Consider the following 21,948-nt stretch of genomic DNA (forward strand, 5'->3'; position numbering starts at 1 on the left):
GTGTTTCACACTGCTTATAAATCCTATGGGCCCGATTCACAGAAGCGTTTTATAATGCACAATCCCACTGCAAAACGCCCTGTGAATCAGGCCCTAACCCCCCCCCCAATTTCTTCTAAAAAAACGTGATGCAACATGAACTGATTAAAAAAATATTTCAGAGGTTAGGGGAAACCCCCAGACCCTAATTCAGGGGTCTGCACCTTGCTCTCCAGATGTTTGAGACAACTCCCCTGCCCAGTGGCTTTGTTGACTAGGGCTGATGGGAGTTGAAGTCCAAAACACCTAGAGAGTGAAAGCTGACAGACCCCCTCCAATAAGGGGAGGGGTTGGGGTCCATCGCTCTGCTCTGTGATCGTCCATCATTCGGGCGGGGAGAGGGGAGGGGAGAAATGTCTGGCCCTGTAGTGAACACCCAAAGTTGGCACATATCACATGAGCACAGCCTTCACTGTTGTCAAAATAGCTGGAATCGTTGGAATACCTGAAAACCAAGCGCTTTCCATTAGCCGCCCAAGCGCATCGCACAAAGACCTAAGAGACACAGGTCTGCAGGCAAATCTTAGGATTCCTCCAGAGGCCAGTCCACTTCTGCTATGCGAAACTGTTTAGGGCCTTCAAAGGGCGACTCTCGCCAATGCTGAAGGCCACGGATTCTTAGAAAAACAAGGCGCGCGTCAATGTTTTCCTAGCATCTCCTCAACGACGCCTGTCCATTAAGGCCGGAAACACCGGCGAATCGCTGCAGGGGCTCGGGAAAGAATGCGGCTTGAAAACACACACACACACACTTCTAAAACACAGAGCTCTTACTGCAGGTCTAGGTCCACTCGGCCTTGCGAAAACGCATGCTTATCAATTTGATTTCCAGCAAGATAAATATGTAAATATGTACATTTAGCGGCTGATCAGTTGGTTGTAGTATCTTTTCTTAGTGATGTTCGGCTGATACAACATAATACGCTCAAAATGTAGAGCTAGGCCCTGAAAGCAAGTTTCAAATCATGCAGTCGCCGAGCGCCCCCTAGTGGCTTCTTCGAAGCGAGCTACTAAGGAAAAGGCAGTCAAGGAGTTACTTCATTTTAGGGAGACTGCGAGGACGGACTTAACAGAAGATGTTTTGAAGTTGCCTACATTTCTTTTTAGGTGGGCAACTTTACAAAGTCATGGAGGCCCAAAAACATGTTTGCATTTATTTTGTCTTCGAGCACACAGTGCTTCCAACATACAGTGTGAAAAAAGACCACGAGTAAGCAGAGCAACCCCGCTTCCATGTTCTTTACGATAGTAATAGAACCAACCTGTTGGTAAGAAGGAAGTGGGGGCATGAAAAGCAGGGCAGGACATACTAACAGCCAGGCTCGGACTGGCCCATGGCTGAACCCAAAACATTGGTGTGTGCCAGTTTTTGCCAATTGGGACCAGTTTGATGAGTTAATTCACTCTGCAGCTAGTAGTTTTGACCAGTGTTGTAGAATACATATTCTTTAAAGCGCACAATTTGCGTCACACGTTATCAAACATCTCCCAATTGTTTACTATTCAAACAGTGTCACAAAAGGAATGAATCACTTTTTCATTGGTGACCCAGACAATTTTATGGCCCAGTCCGACCCTGCTAACAGCATGGATGTTTGCAACATTTGCATTAGGTCACCCACAATTATGTTCAGACACATAGGGCCTCATCACGAGTTTGGCGGTAACCCTTAAATCCGGTGGTAGCTCTGTTACCGCCGGATTTAAGGGTCCGCCAAATCAGGGCTTTGGCGGATTTCTCCCCAGCTCTGAGCTCAGGGGACATCTGCGGAAAATTCGCGCTCATACCGCCGGCGGGAAATCCGCCAGCGGTATGAGCGCGAAATTTCCCCATTGAGCCCTGCATTTGTAAGCACAGTTGTCCCTCTACAGGGATTAAGAAGTAGTGGTGTGTGGAGCTAAAGAATTCATGGGCAGGGCCGAGCCAGAGCAGAGCCATAGGACCTGGCTTCGCTCCAAGAGCCAACGCAAAGCTGAGCCGGCACATGATGCATGCCTTGCCGTCTGCCTCCCCACCCCCAAACACAAAACCAATTCCTGTCATCTTGGTCCTTCTCAACACCTCCAACAAATCTCCAATACCCGGCATCCTCGTCCTTGCACTCCACAACACACACCCATTCCCTGACGTCCCGCCTTCCTGCCCTATAACCGGAAACCTATGCCTGGCACTTCAATTTTGGAAGCTCAGAGCAGCGAAATTAAGTGATTTGTCAAGTTTCACACACTTTCTGTAAAATGAGATTTGATCCCAGTCTGCACTTCACACACTTGTCCATATATCGTCTCATTTGTTGATATGAATCTGTATTAATGCAGTTTTCATATCTAAAATAATGCTCTGTTTCATAAAGGTGATTTAAAAGCACAGATCACAATATAAACCAACCTGACAAATATATAAAACCTTATGTTAATCAAAAACAGTGGTAGTGATTATAGCTTTATGTTCACCATCCTGAATGGAGCTCAACATGCACCAGAATGCGAAGTAACTTCGGCATGCACAATCCCAGGTGTTTTGAAACTATACTTAAAGACGTCAACACACAACAACAAAACAGTGTGGAAAAACTCAGCTATGTGTAGTCGTTGCTTCACACATTATTGTGCATTGTGCACATATTATTATTGTGCACAGATTCTAGTGGGCTCCAACCCTTACGGTGCTATCCTCAATCTTTCATGAGGTACAAGTAGGAGCAATAGCAAACTGGATAGCACATGCAGGCCCCATGACTATTGTCCATAGCCCACAGGTGGGAGCGGGGAGTTTGGCGAATAAAATAAAATTGTCATGGCAGGCGTCATAAAAATTGAAGGTAAAATTCCTAATGAGACCCTCTTGTCCACCAAACAGTGCATTACATTGTCTATTTCACGTTTGCATTAGGAGATGAACATGGCTCCTAAGTGCCCATGGCTCCAGATACCTTCGCGTGAGGAGCGCTTTATAAATAAATAAACAAACAAACTAAGTGACAGAAGAAAGAGCAATGTGTCAGCGAGTGAGGTGGCGCGAGCGGCGATGTTATGGCCTAGGTGTTGAGGCAGAGAGATTGCTTGAAGAGGTGGGTCTTGAGTTCTTATCTGAATTGTAGGAACGTGGCGCCAACTTTGATGCTGACGGGGAGGAGGTTCCATAGTCTTGGGCGTAGGCAGAGAAGGCTTATTTTCTGGTCCTTTCCTTTTTGCAGCAGCGGATTTCAAGTGTGCACATATCCTGACTTCTGGTGGTGCCCTGTCTGCCAGATATGCTGAGGTTCTCTGCAAGTTAGCTGGGTGACTTGAAAGTGATGGCCTTACAGATGATGCAGCAAGACTTGAAGGTGATTTGTGCATGCAGTGGGATCCAGTGAAGGTCGATGAAGGCCAGGACTATATTCAAGTGTGATTTTTTTGTGAAGTGCACATTTAACATAATCAGTTCTTAGTGATTCCAAATGTGGCAGCCAAAGGACATATCACCTATTTCTTCTTCTGTTCTCAGGAGGGAGGGGATGCCAGTGGGGTTGGCAAGAAGGACGGAAGGAGCTGAAGTGAGAGCCAAAAGCTCAAGTAGGGGGAAAGGAGGACACTAGAGTATAGGGTCTAGGCTGGCGAGCATCGAGAAATATAGGGTAGGCAGATAGGGTGGAGCATGCCCACTGATAGACTGTAGAGTGATAGCGGACATTTGGATAAGGTTTAATGGTGTATAGACAGCCAGCAGGCTTAAAGACAGTGTGCACAGATGAGAGAAGAGTGGGGGTGACTGACTGACTTCGAGTTGCAAAGTTCAAAACTTTGGTTAGCGGGCAAATGAGTTGAGAGGAAGGTCTAAGAGCAGACTTCAACCCTAATCAAGTCTCATGAGGACAAGAGTAGTGATATGAGTTTTGGGACATATATACAGTTGAAATGGGGGTGTCAATGTTCCTAATAACCCCTTGTGGGAGTCCCTCGGCGAGAGGTCTGTGATTGTAGGTCTGTGAGTTAATGCAGCAGAGAAGGCGTAGTCAGACCAGAGGCAATCCAGGTATGTGCAGAATTCCAGAAGCTGCGGCCAGAGAGGGTATGGAAAAGTGGGGCAATTGTCAAAGGCTGAGGAGAGTTTGAGAACAATGGGAATCGTGGAGGGATTGAAGTGATAAGCATTAGCGAGAAATCTGGAGACGTGGATCCGAGCCATTTCCATGCAGTGCCTGCTGTGGACCCAAGATTGAAGGGTTCTGCAGAGTTGTTGAACTCCATTTAGGTGGTGATCTGTTGAATACCGCATGATCCATGACCATGGAGAGTGAGGGAGAAGAGAGATGGTTTTGGCAGGTTGTTGGGGTCAGCGGTGGACTTTTCTTGGATGTGTACTGTGGCCAGCCGGAGACTAAAGCATGCCTAGAGGCAGGAGCATGTGAGACAGGCAAGAGAGGGAGAAAAAGAGAGAGGGGGGAGGAGAAAAAGAGAGAGAGATTTAGGATGTCTCTGAGGTAATGATCGAGTAGCAAAGGTCGATGTAATTGGCAGAGAGGTTACAGTAAATGGAGCATGGTCTGAGTGCAGCATGACCAAAAGGGTAGTGTAGGGTGTATGAGGGTGCGAGCAGAGAGAGACATGGTGAAATTCATATAGTAGCAACCAATGCAGCATTCAGTCTGAAAAGGAAGTCCTTGTAAGAGGCAACGTGTGAAGTGGATCTGGCATGTTTCAGGGGCATAAAAGGAGAAGCATGATTGTCTCATGTTGCAAAATCTCAGGTGTGTTCCTGTCATGATGCCTACCCCCGGAGCACCAGGCCAGGCCCAGCACCCCCGGGAGCAGGCATCACGCCCCCGGGTAAAAGCCCAGCGGCCCTTTATAGGGGCTCTTTGGACTCTGTCCTGGTGCCGTTGGCGCCAGGCTCATGTTGGACATCAGTCCTGGCGCCATAGGCGCCAGGCTCATAAGGGGAAGTGTTTGGTGCACTTACCTGAAGCAGACCATGCTGCACACTCACCTGATGCAGACCATGCTGCATGAAGAACCAAGCCAAAAGAGGCTTAGGAGGGACTATTTTTCTGAAGGAACTATTTTGTTACTTGGGTGGGGCTGTGGAAGAATACTCTCCTGGAACTTCTTCAAAGGCTATTTAAGCCACGCCCGGACAGCCACACATGCTTCGCGTTGTTCTGCATCCCAGCAGCTTAACGCTCACCGTGTCTGCTCCTGCACCTGGACTCCAGCCACGCCCGCCTCGAACCTGGAACACCTGTAAGGGAATAAGAGAAGACAAAGGTGAAAACCAAGAACTATTTCAACCTTCTTACCTGCATCTGGAATCTTCACGCCAGCATTCCTGAAGGAAGACTTCCATTTAAAAGCACCGCGTTGCCCGCTGCAGCGCCGCGCTTCACTCACCTGTTCCCGAGACGCCGCCCGGCTCCATCGCAGCTCTCAGTGCCGGTCGCCACATCTCTGCACTGCACCTAAGGGAGAGAAGAAGAGACAAAAGGTGAGCAAGGGAACACAAGAGGAAAGCCGAATTTTCAGCCATATTACTTACCGGCTATTCTTGGTGAACCATTCCACATCTCGGATCGGCGCCACATCTCTGGCAGGTACCGCACCCGGCCCCTATGGGGAAAGGACAAAAGACATTACTGGGGAATTATAAAGACATTTAGAGGGGTCGCCCTCATCACTAACTCACCTGATTTTACCCCGGCAATTTAACCCCTCAACGCATAGCCTTTGTTCTGCACCTGAAATAAAGGACAGAAAAAGACAACATAAAAGGAGGCTCACACTTGAACTTTTGCATCTTCATACATACGGCGTATCGCTCAGTAAAGTCAAGTGGATTTGCCAGCGCCATTCTGAACACCAGTGAAGTAACTGGACGAACGTGCGCCCCTGCACCAGAAGCAGGATGGAGAGTTCATCCTTCCAAACCATAAGGTGAGCTTAAACCGGGGGTTTTGGAGGAAGTCGGAGAAGAACGAAGGGGTAAAGGGGGGAGCAAGCACATTATTCAGCAGACAGTTAATCCCCTTTCTCATCTGCAGAAGGATATTCCTACGGGCCAGAAAAGCAAGATTTGGGGGTCCTGTTCAATCGGTGGTCCGAATTATGCGCATCAGGCTTGAAGAAGCCACATAAACCCAGACCAGACCAGCGCCTCCGTGGGAGCCAGGTGAGCGTTACAGTTCCAGGGTTGTTGAGAGGACAGGAAAGTGCGAGCTGGATAGTAGGAGTCAAAAGTAGACTTGAGAGCCAAGATGAAATCAAGGAAAGCCTGTTTGATAGAGGAGACCCCATGTGGGGAGAGAGCTTAGAGGAGAGAACTGACCATGGCTAAGTAGGAAGCCAGAACCTCAGGTTTGATTTTCTGTTTAGTAAGTGGTGAGGAAGGGGGAGATTGATAGGATTGGGTGCAGGGACAGAAAAGGGCAGAAGAGAGAATTCAGGCTGCAAGGGATCAATGGAGAGCATTGCAGAGGAGAGTGAGGATGATGGGAAGATGATATCTAGGGCGTTGCCACACGTGTGTTGGTCCCAGTGCCAGCCTCCGTCTGATCATGGGTGCCCTTCCTGCTTGCATCAAGGCCAGAGAGTTGTCAGAGAGAATCGAGTCAAGTTCGGGATGGTGGGCAGATAGGATTTAATGAACGTTGACTTCCTCAATAAGAACAGTAGGGTCCTCAGTGGTTAGGATGTCAGGAAGGAGGTCTAGGTAAGAGAAGGAGTTAAGGGGACCAAGAGTCCTTACCATTATAATAACAGTGCTAGGAGGTGAATAGCAGTGTCTCTGAATAGTGTGGCCATGTGTTGGCCAGGGGCTGAGTATGTCAGTTGTAGTCAGAGTGGTATGTTTGTGATGTTCGAAGTCTGGGGAGAAGGTCTTGTTTAAAAGCCATCTGTGAGTGGCAGGTTCGTATTGATGTGTGGTGGGAAAGATGAACAAAAATTGAATGTCACTCAAAAGGTGGCAAGTGTTCTTGGGGGTTCTGTTGTGCTTTCAAATAATTAGTCTTGCTGTCCATTGCGTTATGGTAAGAGGTGTTTGGCTTTAGTGGTTGATGCTTGATGACGTCCTGTGTTGAGGTTACGGTATTCTGGGACACAGGGAAGGCATTCTCTTAGTGCTTTTCAGGTCCCTTGATTTTATTTATTTATTTCATTTATTGTTCGCTTGTTAGGCACTTATACAGAAAGTCAATTCTGTGTCAAAGCACCCACAGGGCAATAGAGAGGGAACATGGGATTGAAAAATTAAATACAGTGGAGGGAAAAAAGGACAAACCTACTATGCCTTGTGAGTATTCAGAACATGCAAGTGCAGCAAGGAAGAGGGCAGTGGGTGTAGGTGCTGAGGTGTCAGTGCTCGTGGGTGAACAACAGATGAAGTGCATGCTATGGTCAATGCTGAAAAGTTTGTGGAAAAAGTGTGAGCCTCCAGGACAGAAGCCGGAGTGTGCCAAGGCAAGTGTTGAAAGGTGGACAGAAGCTGGGACGATTGGGTTTGGAAAGTCAAGGACCATGAGACTAGCAGAGGAGGGAAGAAAGTAAGGAGGAGGTAAAGAGGAAAGTCTTGAAGAGCTTCCGAAATTTGAGAAAGTCCTGGTCTAGGCCCAGAGGAAGGGGGAGGATGTTCCATAGGAGGGAGCCTGCTGAGGAAAGAGATTGTCCTCCTGCCCTCTGTTTAGCGAAACACTTTACACACAAAGAGTTGGTGCCAGAGGAATGTAGAGGTCTAGAAGGAGAGTATTTAGTAAGAGAGAGTTGCAGACACCGTGGTCCCCGGCCCCAGACGGCCTTGTGGATAATGCAGAGGGATTTGAATTTAATCTGTCCAGCAACCGGGAGCCAGTGAACACTTTTTAGTGCAGGAGAGATGCAGTCCCTGGGCTTAAGGGCAAGGATAAGTCTCGCTGCCCTATTCTGGATTAGCTGGAGGGGTCGCAGAGTGGAAGAAGGTAGATTCAGGAGGAGGCTGTTGCAATAGTTAAGCCTAGAGAGAAGTAGGGCTCGGGCAACATTGAGCTTCTGGGGAAAGTAAGAAAAGAGAGAATACCTTTGAGAAGGAAGAGTTGAAAGTAGGACTTCTTGGCAATGACTGAGTGTGAGGGAGGAAGGAAAGAGAGGAGTCGAAGATGACTCTGAGGTTTCTGGCCTCAGATGAAGGAGCAGGGGGAGATCCCATAGATGAAGGCCAGAGCGAGGGGACGTAGGGAGCAGGGCTCCCAATAGGAAGGATCTCAGTTTTGCTGGCATTGAGTCAGAGATTGTTGGAAGTTCACCAGGACTGAATGCCAGATAGGCAATCAGGGATGATGGAAGATGTAAGAGAGTAAGCAGGTTGTTTGAAAAAGAGTTGTGTGTCATCTGCAGAACACTGGAAGAAGGAGGCGATGAGGAGTGCCAGCTGAGCAAGGTAAGTGTTAAAGGGCCAAGGGGAGTGGTTAGAGCCCTGGGGGAAAGCACATGTGGAGCAGGAACTAGGAGAGGAGAAGGTGCCCAGGATGACTTGGGAAGAGTGGTCAGTTAGGAAGGAGGTCAGCCAATCCAGTGCCCATTCCGAGATACCAAGGGTATCCTGGCGCCTTTGTATGAGGATGGAATGGTTGACCATGTCAAAGGCGGAGGAGGGAGCAAGTAGGATGAGGACAGCAGGGGAGTTGGAGTCCAGAGATGCAAGAAGTTCTTCACGGGTGTTCAGAAGAGCAGTTTCTGTGTCTCTGGATGCTCGGATTCCAGGTTGATAGTCGGGGAGACCACCAACAATTTCAGTGTGTGGGGTGAGTTGAGGAAAGGTCAGCTTCTCCAGCAGTTTCCCCAGGAAGGGGGTGATAGAAATAAGGTGGTAGTTGGCTGGGCAGTTAGAGTCTGCTGAATGTTTTTTCAGGAGGGGGTACACAAAGGAGTGCTTGAGGGAGGTCAGGAAAGGTCCAGTGACAAAAGAGTGGTTGCAAAAATCAGCGAGTGTGGGGGCAAGAAAGCCAATGTTGTTCTTGATGGTTCTGGAGGAGCAAGGGGAAACCTGTTTGGAACAGACCTTCATGGAGCAGACAACTCTGGTAACTTCTTCCAATGTGACAGGGGAGAATGAGGAGAGGAAGGAAGAACAAGGGTGATGGACCAAGGGAGGCTAGGGATTGAGGGACGGGTTGGGCTGGTGAGTAACAAGGGTGTTCTGGACGTCCTGAGTTTTTGTGGTGAAATATGTGGCCAATGCATTGCAGAGGGCCTGGGAGGGAAGAGGGGAGGAGGAGACTGCAGATGGGTTGGCTAGTTCCCTGCAGATTTGGAAAAGTTCAGACGTGTTGTTGGATGCACCAGAGACCCGTGCATGAATGTGGGACCTTTTCTTGGCACAAATGGAGAGTCTGTCTTGCTTTGGGAGCAGGCAGCAGGCCAGTTTGTCAGAGGGTGAGCCTGAGGCTTGCCAATTCCGTTTCGCCGCTCTGCACTTTTGTTTCAGATCTGCAAGTTACGAGTCGTACCAGGTGTTACGATTGGAGGCGGGTTTCAGTCGGATCCTCATGATTTGGGGCAAGAATGTCAAGGGTATTCCTGATGGCCAAGTGGAGGTTGCTGAGGGCAGTGTCAGTGGTAGAGTCTGAGGTGGGAGGACAGGGGGGGATGGCGGTGGATGAGACGGCAGCAGCTGACACTCGTTTCATTGGGGGGATGTTCGTGAACGAGTTTGGCAGGACTTTTGGGGGTGCGGTCAGAGGGCCGATGGGACCCAGATGGGAGGGAATGGTCCAACCAAGAGAGGGGGGGTGACCAGAGGTGGGGAGGGAGAGCGGTCAGAGAGGCTGAGGGCATCCAGAGTGTGTCCAGCCAAGTGGCTTGGCCAAGAAAGGAGAATGGAGAGGGATAGAAAGGTGCAGAGGTCAATGAAGAGAGTGCTGTGGCAGGGGAGTCCAATTGGATGTTGAAATTACCCAAGAGGAGGAGATAGGAGGTGGTTGAAAGTAGGGAAGAACAGAAATCAGCCCATTCAGAGAGGAACAGGGTGGTAGCGCCTGAAGGCTGGTAGATGGTAGCAATGGTCAGGGAGAATGAAGGAGAGATGACCAACCTGCATAACAGGCTTGCAAAGGAAGAGTAGTGCTGGGTCGGTAAGATGGAAAAAGGAACCCACTCAGGGAAGATTATGGCAACCCCAACACTAGCACGGTGAGGTTGAGGCTTGGAAATGATCTTAAAGCCGTCAGGGAGAAGGGAGTCAAAAGCAGTGACTGACTGGCATTAAACCATGTCTCGGTAAGAGCGAAAATGTCGAGGTCAGTGTCTTCAAGAAGGAGGGAGATGTCGGCAGAGCATTTGTTGGCTGAGCGGGCGTTAGGAGCCACCAGGTGGAGGAGGTCTCCACCTTTGAAGGTTTTCTGAGGTGGAGTACAGGGGCATGGTACACCAGTGAGAGGGAGAGGGACAGCGAGAGTGGTAGGGGGAGAGGCAGGTGGAGGAAGGAACTAAATGAGGGATGGAAAGATCTGGTCAAAGAGAAGGAGATTGTTTGAGGACCTTGAACCAGGAAAGTGCCTGTGTGGTAGACATTAACAAAGCAATGTGATGATGACAATCCGGCCAAGAGGACTTCCCACTTGGTGCCACCATTAATGGGAGAGGATGTGAAAGGGTGGAGAGTGGACATAAGATGAGGCGTCCATAGGTATGGAGAAGTGACATAGAAAAGGATGTCGGTGAAGGACTCTCTAGAAGTTGCACTGACATAGGTGTCTGCAATGGGTAAGCCAGGTTTGCGATGTGATGTCTTCTTGTAGTTATAGTTTCCTGAGTGCCGTTTATTGTGTTTTATGTGGGTGGTAGGGAGCCAGTATGGCATTCCCTTAGGTTGTGTCTGTGGATGAATGTTGAACTTTTGAGAAGTGTTCTTTCCACTGCTTGATGGGAGTAGAGTAAACTGTCTGTGTGTTAAGCATTAAAGAGCCAGGTTTATAGACCTTTTCTAAATTTCAGGTGGTCCTGTAGGATGCAGATGTCCCTTAGTGCGTTCCAGTGTTTGGTCACCATGGTGGTAAGTGTGGAGCTTCCATGTCTTTTCTACAAAATGTTTTGGATTCTAATAGAATGTTGCTTATCAATCTTAGGTCGCCGGTTGCTTGGCAGAGTGAGATTTTGTTCTGGAAGAATTATACTCCTCGACCTTCAAGTATCTTGCAAATTATGCAGTGGTCCTTCAACTGGATCCTTTTTTGGATTGGTAGCCAGTGGGCTGCGCTGAGAGCTGGTGCATCTGTTTCCTCTTGCTGATGCTGAGTAGCCTAGCAGCTGTCTTTTGGATCTGTTGAAGTTTTTTGTGAGATAATCTGTCTTACCTCAGTAAATGCTGTTTGGGTAGTCGATTCTTGATAAACATCAGCGAAATGACAGCCAGCACTCTGTGCGTGATGAAGAGGTAGGGCATAATCAGTTGGATAGAACAGAGATGTATAGAAGCACTGTTTGACTATTGAGTTGATTTGGGGTGCCAGCATGAGTCTGATGCCCATGTATATGCTTAGGTTCTTAATCATGTTAGATGGTTTAGGGCAGTTAGCAATTTCCAAATGCCATGGTAGAGGTGTTCCAGGTGTGGCGTGAGGTGAGACTTATAATTATTTCTGTTTTTGTCTGGGTTGAATTTTAGGTAGTTGGCCATCATCCACTCGCTTATTCATGTGAGGCCTTTCCTGAGGGTGGTGCTGGAGTTTTCTTCCTCGACATTTTGTATATGATTTGTGTGTCACCTGCATAGTTTTTACAGGTGAGCCCATACTATTTTATGATTTTGATCAAAGGTGACATATAGATGTTGGAGAGGAGCAGTGAGAAGCTTGATCCCTGGGGAACCTCACAGTAATGGGTTGGGTTCAAACTGAAAGAGGGGAGTCAGGTGATTTCTGTTCTATCCATCAGAAACAATCTCATCCCTTGTAGAGTTGAGTTATTTAGTCTGGTTTCTTGAAGTCTTCTAATTAGTGCACTGTTGCTAACTGTGTCGAAGGCCTCTGAAACATCGAGGAGTATGAGTGGTGAGGTAGTGTTGCCATCCACTGTGATTCTCAGGTTGTCCCAAATAGGAACTAAAGCAAATTCATTGCCCCTCGTAGGTCTAACTCTATTGAGCTATCTAGTAATGCATTAGACTCCAAGATTTGGCTGTATAGATAGCTCTCTAGAATAGTTGCTGGTACAGTATTTTTGGGATAGGATGGAATTTGTAAGTGTCTCATTAGTATCCAGCTGAGTATTTTAGAAGTGGCCTGATGTAGGCAAGCTTGAAAGCTTTTGGTACAGTTCCTGTTTTGAGCAAGCAGTTCATTCATTTGCGAAAGCAGAAAGTGGGAGATTTCTTGTTAAGGATCTCTTTGTAGATGTTCAGTGGGAATCACATCCTAATCTGTGCTGAATGTATATTTTACAATTTTAGCACTTATTAAAATCCATGTTCTATAATTGCTTTAGTCTCATTGTTTTTATGTTGTCAGCATAACAGTCATCGGGCCTCATTCCGAGTACGACGCTAACCAATGGCGCTATTAACGCCTTGGTTGACGCCGTACCCAGACCGGCAGCGCCTTGGTGGATGGCGGAATTACCGTCCCATTCCAAGGTTGGCGGGGCGGTAATTCCCCATTCACCAAGGCTCTTCCCCATTCCCAAATGAGCCCCCATAGGGCTCAATGGGAATGGCGAAGATACAAATAACGGTGACTGTTCATTACGGTCACCGTTATTGGCTTGGAGGCCCCTTTGCGCCCTCGACTTTAACACCTGCTCAAAGCAGGCGTTAAGGGCGAGGGCGCAAAGGGAACTCGGAATATGGCGGTAAGGGATCACCGCCACCGGTCTCGTTACCGGTGGCCGCTATCCCTTACCGCCATACTCGGAATGAGGCCCATCATCTCATTAAGTCCCACAATGTTGTGGGTTAAATCCCTTCCTCACATTGACTGTTGGAAAGAACACAAACAAAAATAATCTGTTGTACTAGTCAACACAACATTTAAATGCTGCATGGAACCTCGGGGAATGCAGTTAGGTTTTATTCTGTTGTATTGGAAATATATCTGGCTTGCCTAGCCCCAACTCACAACCAATCACTGTTTGATACCGTCTTTCTCTAACTTTGGATCTTACAGTGGATTTGAACCTCCGCTCTAGAATTCAACAATAAGTGAACATCCTATCAAGTCCTCCACTCAGGATCTTTGCATGTCTACTAAACCCTCATGGTTACTCCAGAAAGACATCTAGTACAGCACTTCATTAATTCCCAGTGGGTTGAGACTCGACAGCTAATGAATCCAAAAAGCTTCTCTTTACTTGAGGAGTAGTTGTTTTCTCAAGTTCAGAGTGCATCGCATGACCTTGTTTTTTGTGTCGCCAATAGTGACAAGAAAGAAATAATGGTAGGCTGGTGCTTCGTTCCATACAATAGGCAAGTGAGGCTAGTAAACATTGGGTGAAATTGTAAGATACCTTTTAATGGGAGAAAGGTTAGAGAGTCTGATCGTAGGAATTTCTAGGCATTAAAACTTATCACACTAGATTAGCCAAAATGAAAACATTTCTGCTGTGATCTTCCAAAATATGTGCCCAGCCAATTGCATTTCAATGGCCCTCATTACGACCCTGGCGGTAAGGGGTTTACGCCAGCGTTAGCTGCGCCGACCCCTTACCGCCAACTACGAGTTCCCAGAGCGCCATGGTCACTTTTCCGCCCGCTTTTTGCGGGCGTAAAAATCCATGGCGCTATGGGACCTCGGTGTTAATTACGCCACCGTAGTGTACGGTGGCGTAATTAACACCTTCCCCACTCCCATTGAGCCCTATGGGGCCGAAATGGGAATGGGGAAGGGTAAATGGGTCAATGGGGACTTACCGCCCCGCCGACCTCGGAATGGGGCGGTAAGTCCGCCATCCGCCATGGCGTAAAGGGACTTTGCGCCATGGCGGAAAAGTCCGCCGATGGCGGAAAAAATCCGCCAGGGTCGTAATGAGGGCCAATGAAAAGTTATTGCTCGACAAGAACGTCAATGTCCGAGGACAGTGTTGACATTTGTTAACAAGTCTTGTCTTTTGTGTATGCATGGTGTAGCATTTACTAGGCAGTGCCATGATGGCACTACCTGTCCATAAAATAGCAACAGCTGGACAATCGTGTGATTACCTGGGCATATGATGCCAGTGTCTGAAAAATGCCTATCAAGCACTTGTACACAAGCCAAAGGCGTTGGCTTTGCCAGTGCTTATTATTAATAGGATTCCTGTGCAAGGAACATGTGTGAAGACACAGATGTGGCTTATAGATCAAGTGGCAAAAGGCACACTTGGTTGAAACAGGTTTATTATACCAGTAGCTCATTTACAGGAGCAATGAAGCCATTGGCCTTCATTACGTGGTGCAACCTCAGTTTACCGTTTCCGATATTACGGGCGGTGGCGAAAAGGTACGTTCCCATTCCCATGGAGTCCCATAGGACTTTACTGGAATGGGAACACTGAAGTATCGGCACCGTTATTAACGGCACTGATTCTTCAGTGATTTAGATGCCGCTAGGGGCATGCACTAGTGGCAGGTTCAGGCCTGCTGGTTGTTCACTGCTCCTACAGGCAGACTTGGAGTCAGCCAGTACGGAAAATGTGCCGGTAGCGTTGTTACCGGCACCTTATTCCCAGACCGGCTCACTTATCTCTCAGAAGATTGCTGAGTAATAAAACGTGCAGCCCCTTCACATCATAAAGTTTAATGTTACTGCTTGCTAGAGCTAGCACAAAGAGATCCCAGGAAGGTGTATTTTCGACAGGAGGGGCATTGGCCATGAGGATTAGCATGGTCATGGGTGGTCAATAGGCGGGTACATATCCAAGCTATATCCACAAAATGTACCTAGCTCCTCACATCCCAACTCCCTCCTATCTTCACTCCAATGTGCTAGTTTTGTCTTAAGTGCCACCTAATAGCTTAAAACGAAATCCAATAATGAGGTCATGATGGGCAATGATGCAGTTTCTCAAATTAATAAATTAACTAAAACATACCTAAAGTACCCACCCGCACACCTACACCTGACCTTTCTGCCATCACAGCTAACGCTGAGCTGCTTACTGACTAGGGTCTCTGTTTCTGCCAGTTGAAATAGAGCCCACACGTCTGTCTGCACACTACAGCAGCGACCGCAAGCACAGCAGTAACCAGGCTAGGTGTACAGCAGAGGTGTGAGCAACAGCGGCTGCCAGGCAGTGCTTTGAGTGGGATGAAATACCGTGGATTGGGCGGATAACGAGTAACGGAATGACACTGCCGTTGGAACATGATGGGAGTCCGCCACGGCCAGTGAAACATAAATAGCTAAAGAGCCTTTAAAGGTGGCGTTGCCCCGGAAGTTTAAGGACTGGCTTAACGATCCCGTTTTCCATCTGTTATGAAATAAACCCGGAATGAAAGGAAGACAAATCTATAAAAAGGGGTGTCCATAAAATAAGATTAAAGTTTGCTCAAAACATCCGCTAAAAAAAAATCACAATTCAAATAAAAGGAGAAATCAGATCTAACTATGTCAATGAAGTTTACAATCCAGGAAAGACAACCTGGAACGCCGTACGTCAGGAGTTCCCATCCCAATAACATTGCTCAATGGGTGAATGTAATGTCCCTGCTGCAGCAATGTGTGTTTACCATGCAGCTCACAGCTCAGCCCGCCAAAACAGCAGAAGAGCTGCGGTTCACTCTCACTTCTGAAGCCTATGTCACAAAAGCGGAAAATATTGTGACACAGTTACTACTGCTGTGGGAGTACAGGGTTGAGTATGAATACATCACCTACTCAGCCCCATGCAACTACTAAACAAGCAGTGATACAAGGGGAAAAGCCACATCCCGAAAGTTATACCTGCTTCCTCTCTTTTTGTAGCGCAGGCTGAGGACGGAAGAAGCAGACCAAACAGCGATACTACTGGGATAACACAATAAAAGAGTACAGTTCTATACAAATAGAATACTTTAATAAAACTAACAATTCAAACACAGTAATGAAAATCACGAAAGACCCAGCCCTGAAAGAGAAGACACAGAGAATGCAGACTTTAAAATGACGGGGCTCTCTGGGTTCTTGGACAGAGGTGCACACGTAATGATTTCAGCAGCAATGTCAAATTCACTGAAGATGAACTAAAAGGCAGAGAACGGGGTCGTACTTATCACCGTGGCTCTTTAAGGTGTGCTAGCAGGACAGAACGACCTCAAATGCCTTTAAATGCTTGTTCTTTGGCTGAACACCATCGAGACAGACTTCTACGCACTTTATATGAGTCAAGTCAGAATTGAGACATTTTGAGTCAGTTGTCCTCAATGGATAGCAGGCCTTAAGACTGTCCAGTCAACTCGCAATGGTCAGTCAGTGCTCCAGATAAGATTTTGCAGTGGGAGTATTTTACCCCCTATTTTTTTAAAGTATGGAGTAAAAAAGTGTTTAGGGAGTAGAAAAGTAAGTGCCATTCCCAATGGGAGCATTTATTAAGTGTGTAAAAATATGTTTCAACTGTAAAACAGTCATATTTTTGTAATAAACACTTCTTTGCGTTATTTAGGCACATTTCTACCACTTTGGATCAGGCAGTAATAACAGTAGTTTCTTCCTCTGGCACTCTGTGTACCACTGGTCCAACCAGATCTATGGAGCTGGATGGACATAAACCGAGCTACGGCCTTCTGTGTGTCAATTACCATTCTTTGTTGGGGGTATTTGTACTCCCTATTTTTATATTTTAGGAGTATTTGCCTATTTTTAGGGAGTAAAAGTGTCAGACACACCCATTATCTCTATGGCTGGGTCCAGTGATACAAAGCGATAAGTTAGCAGTGGTCGTCTAGAATCGAGGGGAAGAAACTAGGCAGGTGATAGATCCGTTTCGGCCAAGGAAATCAGTCGAGTTGGCTCCAAAAGGTCCAATGTTGCAATGCTGTACTTCAATGGTGATGGGTTAAAAACAGGTTGACAAGCATCTTGAACAGATTGAGCTAGTTTGAAAATGGTTTGACGCTGGAAAATAGGGTCCCGTGCTATTTCTTAACTTCTGGGTGCTAGGTGACTCCATCCAGGGTCTCCAGGGACACGGTAAGTCCTTTTCCCTCTATACTTCCCAGCGAGGAAGGTTTATAGAGAGTCTTTGCAGACTTGTGTCAGCGACCAGGTTTCGGGATACCAGTGGATTCTGCTGCAGTAGGCTTTGTCCTGACAGATATCCTCAAAAGATCTTATGGATGGCTACTGAAAAGGGCATGCCCTTTTCTTGGAGGGCTCTGTCTTCGCCTCTAAGGAAAAGGGCTTTGGAGATGTAATACATTGATGCAACAGCTCGCCCCTCTAAATAGGCAATCTGCTGGAGGGGTTGGATTCATTGTAGTCTTCTATAAGGTCTCCATTCCTGGCTGCTGTTTCAGAATCCTCTGCCTGGCTGTGTCATATCCAGAGTGCTTTGTTTGCAGGAAGTGAGGCTGGGGTACAGGACGTTTCGGAGCCCAAAGAAATCCTACAGTGGTGGAACTCTTCTCTTACTTGAGAGTCTGCCCCGGAGTTACTCTACTCCACTCCTTACTCTGTCCACGAAGATCTTCTGTTAAATAACATCCTATTGTGATTTCCTTTGCCCTGGCATAGCTTGTTCATTGTAGCTCTGGACCTTCCCATGCCGCCTGGGGGCATTTCCCATCTTCCTGAAAGCTGAGAAACATTTCTCAGGGAAGATAAAGACTTCTGCTGGGCAAAAGCGCAACTGGTCGGTTTAAGGTAAAACTCAGTCCCAGACATTGAATACTGAGGAGGCTTTGACAGGAAGGACACTTTAAACCAAGCTGACAATAAAATAACACCAAAAGGTTTAGGCCATTTTAATTGTCAAATGAGAGAGAACACTGTGTCACAACTAGACATGACTTATATGTATCTTTGTCATCTGCCACTAGGTTCTGGGGCCCACGATTATACTATTTTAATGTTGATGTTGGATTGCCCATGGTTAAAGGCAGATCCTGATGACTGGACTTTCTTCACAACAGTTGCTGGAAGGCATGCACAGGTCACCTTGTGACTTGCATGTTGCCAAACCACAAGGCGGCTGCTGAGAGGTGTCGGTAGACAGGCTCAGCAAAGGTACTTGTGTGCACTATGATTTTCAGCATGGATCATCATGAAAGGAGGGTCCGATTGGCAGACCTCACTTTTCAGAGTCAAGGCTACTCACACCATTCCATTAATAAAAATAAAAACGCTCAGGTTATTCCGCCCTCACAGATGGAATTCTGTCAAGACACCCCATGCCAAAAACAGTTGAGTGACACACTTCCAAGTATCTGGCTCATCCTCCGGATGAGAATATCTAATGATCCATCGGCTTTTGGGTGCTCCGATCCAGGCTTAGGCTGTATGGCTATATGGGATCTAGTTAGGGATATGGCCCAATGTGAAAGCTTTGGATTCTTCTGAACTGTGGTCAAGTTTCTTATCTTTTCCTCAGCCACCTGCTATTTCGGACAAGGGGCTGATCAACCCCTTATGAGTTGTGCCAAAACTGCTCCAATTCCAGATTCCAAGGAGTCTGTCTGAATGATGAAATCATGTCCATAGCCTGGCATCTCTAGACCTTGGGCACTGCATAAACCATCTTTCAGGTACTGGAAAGCTGCATGGCAGGCAGAGGTCCAATCAACATTTGTGGTATTTTCAGGGATACAGATATGAAGTGGGATTGCCTGTCAGAGAGGACTTTCTGAGGGAGCTCAACTGACAGAATATTCTCATCCTCTCACGAGGCCGCCCAACCAGGCACAGCTAAATTAAGTGTGCCTTGGTTGCCCCACTAGACTTATCAGAGACCTGGTGCGCCCGGCAGGAGCGTGCTGTTTCCTTACTTATTATGCCACTCTTAGACCACGAAAGGTGATCTGACATACTGTGAGATGTCCTATTCATGTCTAAGTGACCAGCTGGAGGAATTCCAGAAGCCAAGTCTGGTTGGACCCTCCTGGGACCGGGAGAGAAAAGAGCCTCTAGGTGCAACATGCCTCAGAATTCTTGAACTCACTTTTTTTGGAACAGTCCTGGACTCTCACACAGAAGATGCTCCTCTGTCTGCTTCTGCAGACCCGCCAGTCCCTCTGTTCTTGTCAACAGCCAGCCTGGCTTGGGCCTCTAGCAGACGACAACTTACACAGGTATTACACAGGTCTGGCAGTCCATTGAGGTCTGAGGCTACTTTGTCCTCCATTTCAGGCTACACCTTTACACCAATAGGCAACCATGAGATCACGGAAGCCTGTCCTACAACAGCAGGCACATTAGTGGACAAGGAGCACTCTTGCACAAGGGCAGGTGTCTCAATGGATTTAGGACATGGAATAGCTACTACCTGGGTGGCCGGTCTCTCACACTCTTCAGCACAGAAAGTCTCATTGGCTTGGGCCACACACACATTTTCTCTTGCTGCTTGCAGAACACTCACTCTAGTGAGTGCTGTGACTATTTCTATACCAGGAAGGTTGCCTAATAAACACGCTACTGTAATTGAGTCTGTGACTGTTATACAGTGCATGGAGGTTTGCCCCCCCACAGCTAAACTCTGCCATTGCCATAGGGCAATGGCTGAGGCCATCAAGCCCTCTGATGTTGAAATATATGGGCTATCTATTTACTTCCCAGGTTGCAACCATTGTTGCCCAACAGATGTGACACTAGCATGCATGCCATGAATACATGATCCAAAAATATCTGAGTATTTGCGGAAACTGGGACCTCCTCTGGTGACCCGTGACTGTTCCCACTCTGAGTGACTTGGGAACATGAGGCCACTCCCTGGCTTAATGGGGCTCCCTCCACTAGAATTCCCACACTAGAAGAGGTGACTCTTCTATGAGACAAGCACTTATGATGGCCTTTTTTGGTTTGCCCTTGTCGGGCATATCTCCTTTTCTGTAGGTCAGGTCTCTATAAAAGAGACTGGAATATCTGTTCAGATTTTGGAGGGTCTTTCATGGGAGAGGAGTAAGAACTTTTGTCCTCACCGCCTGGTTTTTCGATTTGTCAGAAGCCTTTTCTTCTGATTTGGGTATGCTCACCTTACCTTTTTCTCACATACCTCTCAGTAGCCTTTGCAAGCTCCCTAGGATCAGTGATATTCTTATACACTAAATTCTGTTGTAACTCTGTCTCACAATGTTTAAAAACATGGTTGCATGAAACCAAATCATACAGTCTCTCAAATGTGTCTAATTGGTAACATGTTAACCACACACCCAGCTACTTCAAAGACAAATGTGTAAATGACTCCAAAGTTGGATTGCCCCTTTTGGTGATGTCTCAAAATCTCCTCACATATTGCTCTAGGGTACTGGAAAAGTTCCTGAGGATGGCGGTCTACATTTTGGAATAAATGGGCATCTCTGTGCCCTGTTTTGGTAAGTCAGTCATCCGCCAATCCCTCTTCCACATACTGAATCCATAAGGCTAACTCCAGGGCTTCAAACAAGTCAAAGATGTATTTTTACACCTCGTAGGGTTGAACTACGTGTTGGGGATATTGCGCCTATGCTTTCCTTTGATGCCATTGCTTGAAACACTTCCCTCAACCTCAGAAGACTGTCTATGGGTATCCCTTTTGTTTCAATCCCTAGCTTGCACATTTCTAGAACAACCAGATATCTCTGATTCTGTTCTTCTGCTCCACTAGGGCTAACTACATGTCTTCTAGAAGGAGCTTTCTAGAAGCCAGCTCCCCAACCGCTCAGCGAGAATATCCTGGAACGTAGCAGAGATTTGAGACCTATGTGAAACTCTGGACATAACAGAGACTCTGCATCTTTGGGATAGCACACTTCCCAGCTCTTTGGGAGCAATAGCAACACCTACCACTATCGCTGTTTCTATCTACTACCATGCCCGACTAGTATTAGGTACCTAGATAGGGCTGGCCGACATTGTCAAATTCTGTTCGATTTAGATCCGTTTCACCAAAATCTGCTGTTCCTCCACTCCTTCATATCAAATAGTGCAGTGCAAAGTTTGTTGTGCAGTCTCGGGACCCAAAACGAGCAGCGTAAAGTGTCTCGTACCACTGTGCAAATCTATCATGAATTGAAAAGGGTGGTACAAAGTTTCTCATGCCGCTGTGCGAACCTAGCATGAATCAAAAAGAGCAGAATTAAATTTCTCGTGCCGCTGCGCAAACCTAGAGTGAATCGAAAAGAGCAGCACAATGTTTTTCTGCCACTGTGTGAATTGACCACGAATCAAACAAAAAAGCTGTGCAAAGTATCTCATGCCGCAGCATGAACCTAGCACGATTTGAATACAAATTGCAAAATGTCTTGTGCCGCTGTGCGATCTGGCACAAATCGAAAAGAGCGGCATGAAGTTTCTCGTGCTGGAACACAAAACTAGCACATATCTAAAAAAAAGCCTGTGCAAAGTTTCTCATGTCGCTGAGCACAACCAACACGGATTGTAGAAGAGCACATGAAGATTCCTGTGTCACTGGATGAAACTACCACTGATCGAAAAAGACCAGCCTGCAGTTTCTTGTTCCGCTGCACAAAACTAGTACGGAAAGGATTGTGGTCCTGTACCCCCGGTCCTTCCCAGAAGGCCCTAGAGACATTTTAAGACTCTTTCTCCTTTTCTCCTGAAGACAAGATGCCTTTAAAAAAACGATTGTGGTTAAAGGTTAAATACCATACCAACTACCCTCCTGTCAGTATCCAGTATGCCTCCCTTTTCCTTCTTAGGAACTGTCAGTTCTTTGAGCTCCTTTGCAGGGTGCGTTGTATTAAGTAGTGTTATTATATTGTCTGTTGGGATAATAATCAAGTAGATATTGGTATACAACCTTGACTGGACACTCCTTTTATCATTGGGTAATAATTGTAGTTTTTCTGTGATGCAAATA

General features: G+C 47.0%; 1 long non-coding RNA gene across 1 annotated transcript in view; it reads left to right on the forward strand.

Moving 5' to 3' along the window:
* Positions 1-10,879: 10,879 nt before the first annotated feature.
* LOC138568954 (uncharacterized) overlaps positions 10,880-21,948 on the forward strand; it is a 29,066-nt gene continuing 17,997 nt past the window's right edge. The window contains exon 1 of the long non-coding RNA XR_011303024.1: positions 10,880-11,041. This is a non-coding gene — a long non-coding RNA (uncharacterized lncRNA). The remainder of the gene's footprint in view (positions 11,042-21,948) is intronic.

Source organism: Ambystoma mexicanum, chromosome 2q (genome assembly GCF_040938575.1).
Source record: "Ambystoma mexicanum isolate Mex_15411 chromosome 2q, UKY_AmexF1_1, whole genome shotgun sequence".
NCBI lineage: Eukaryota > Metazoa > Chordata > Amphibia > Caudata > Ambystomatidae > Ambystoma > Ambystoma mexicanum.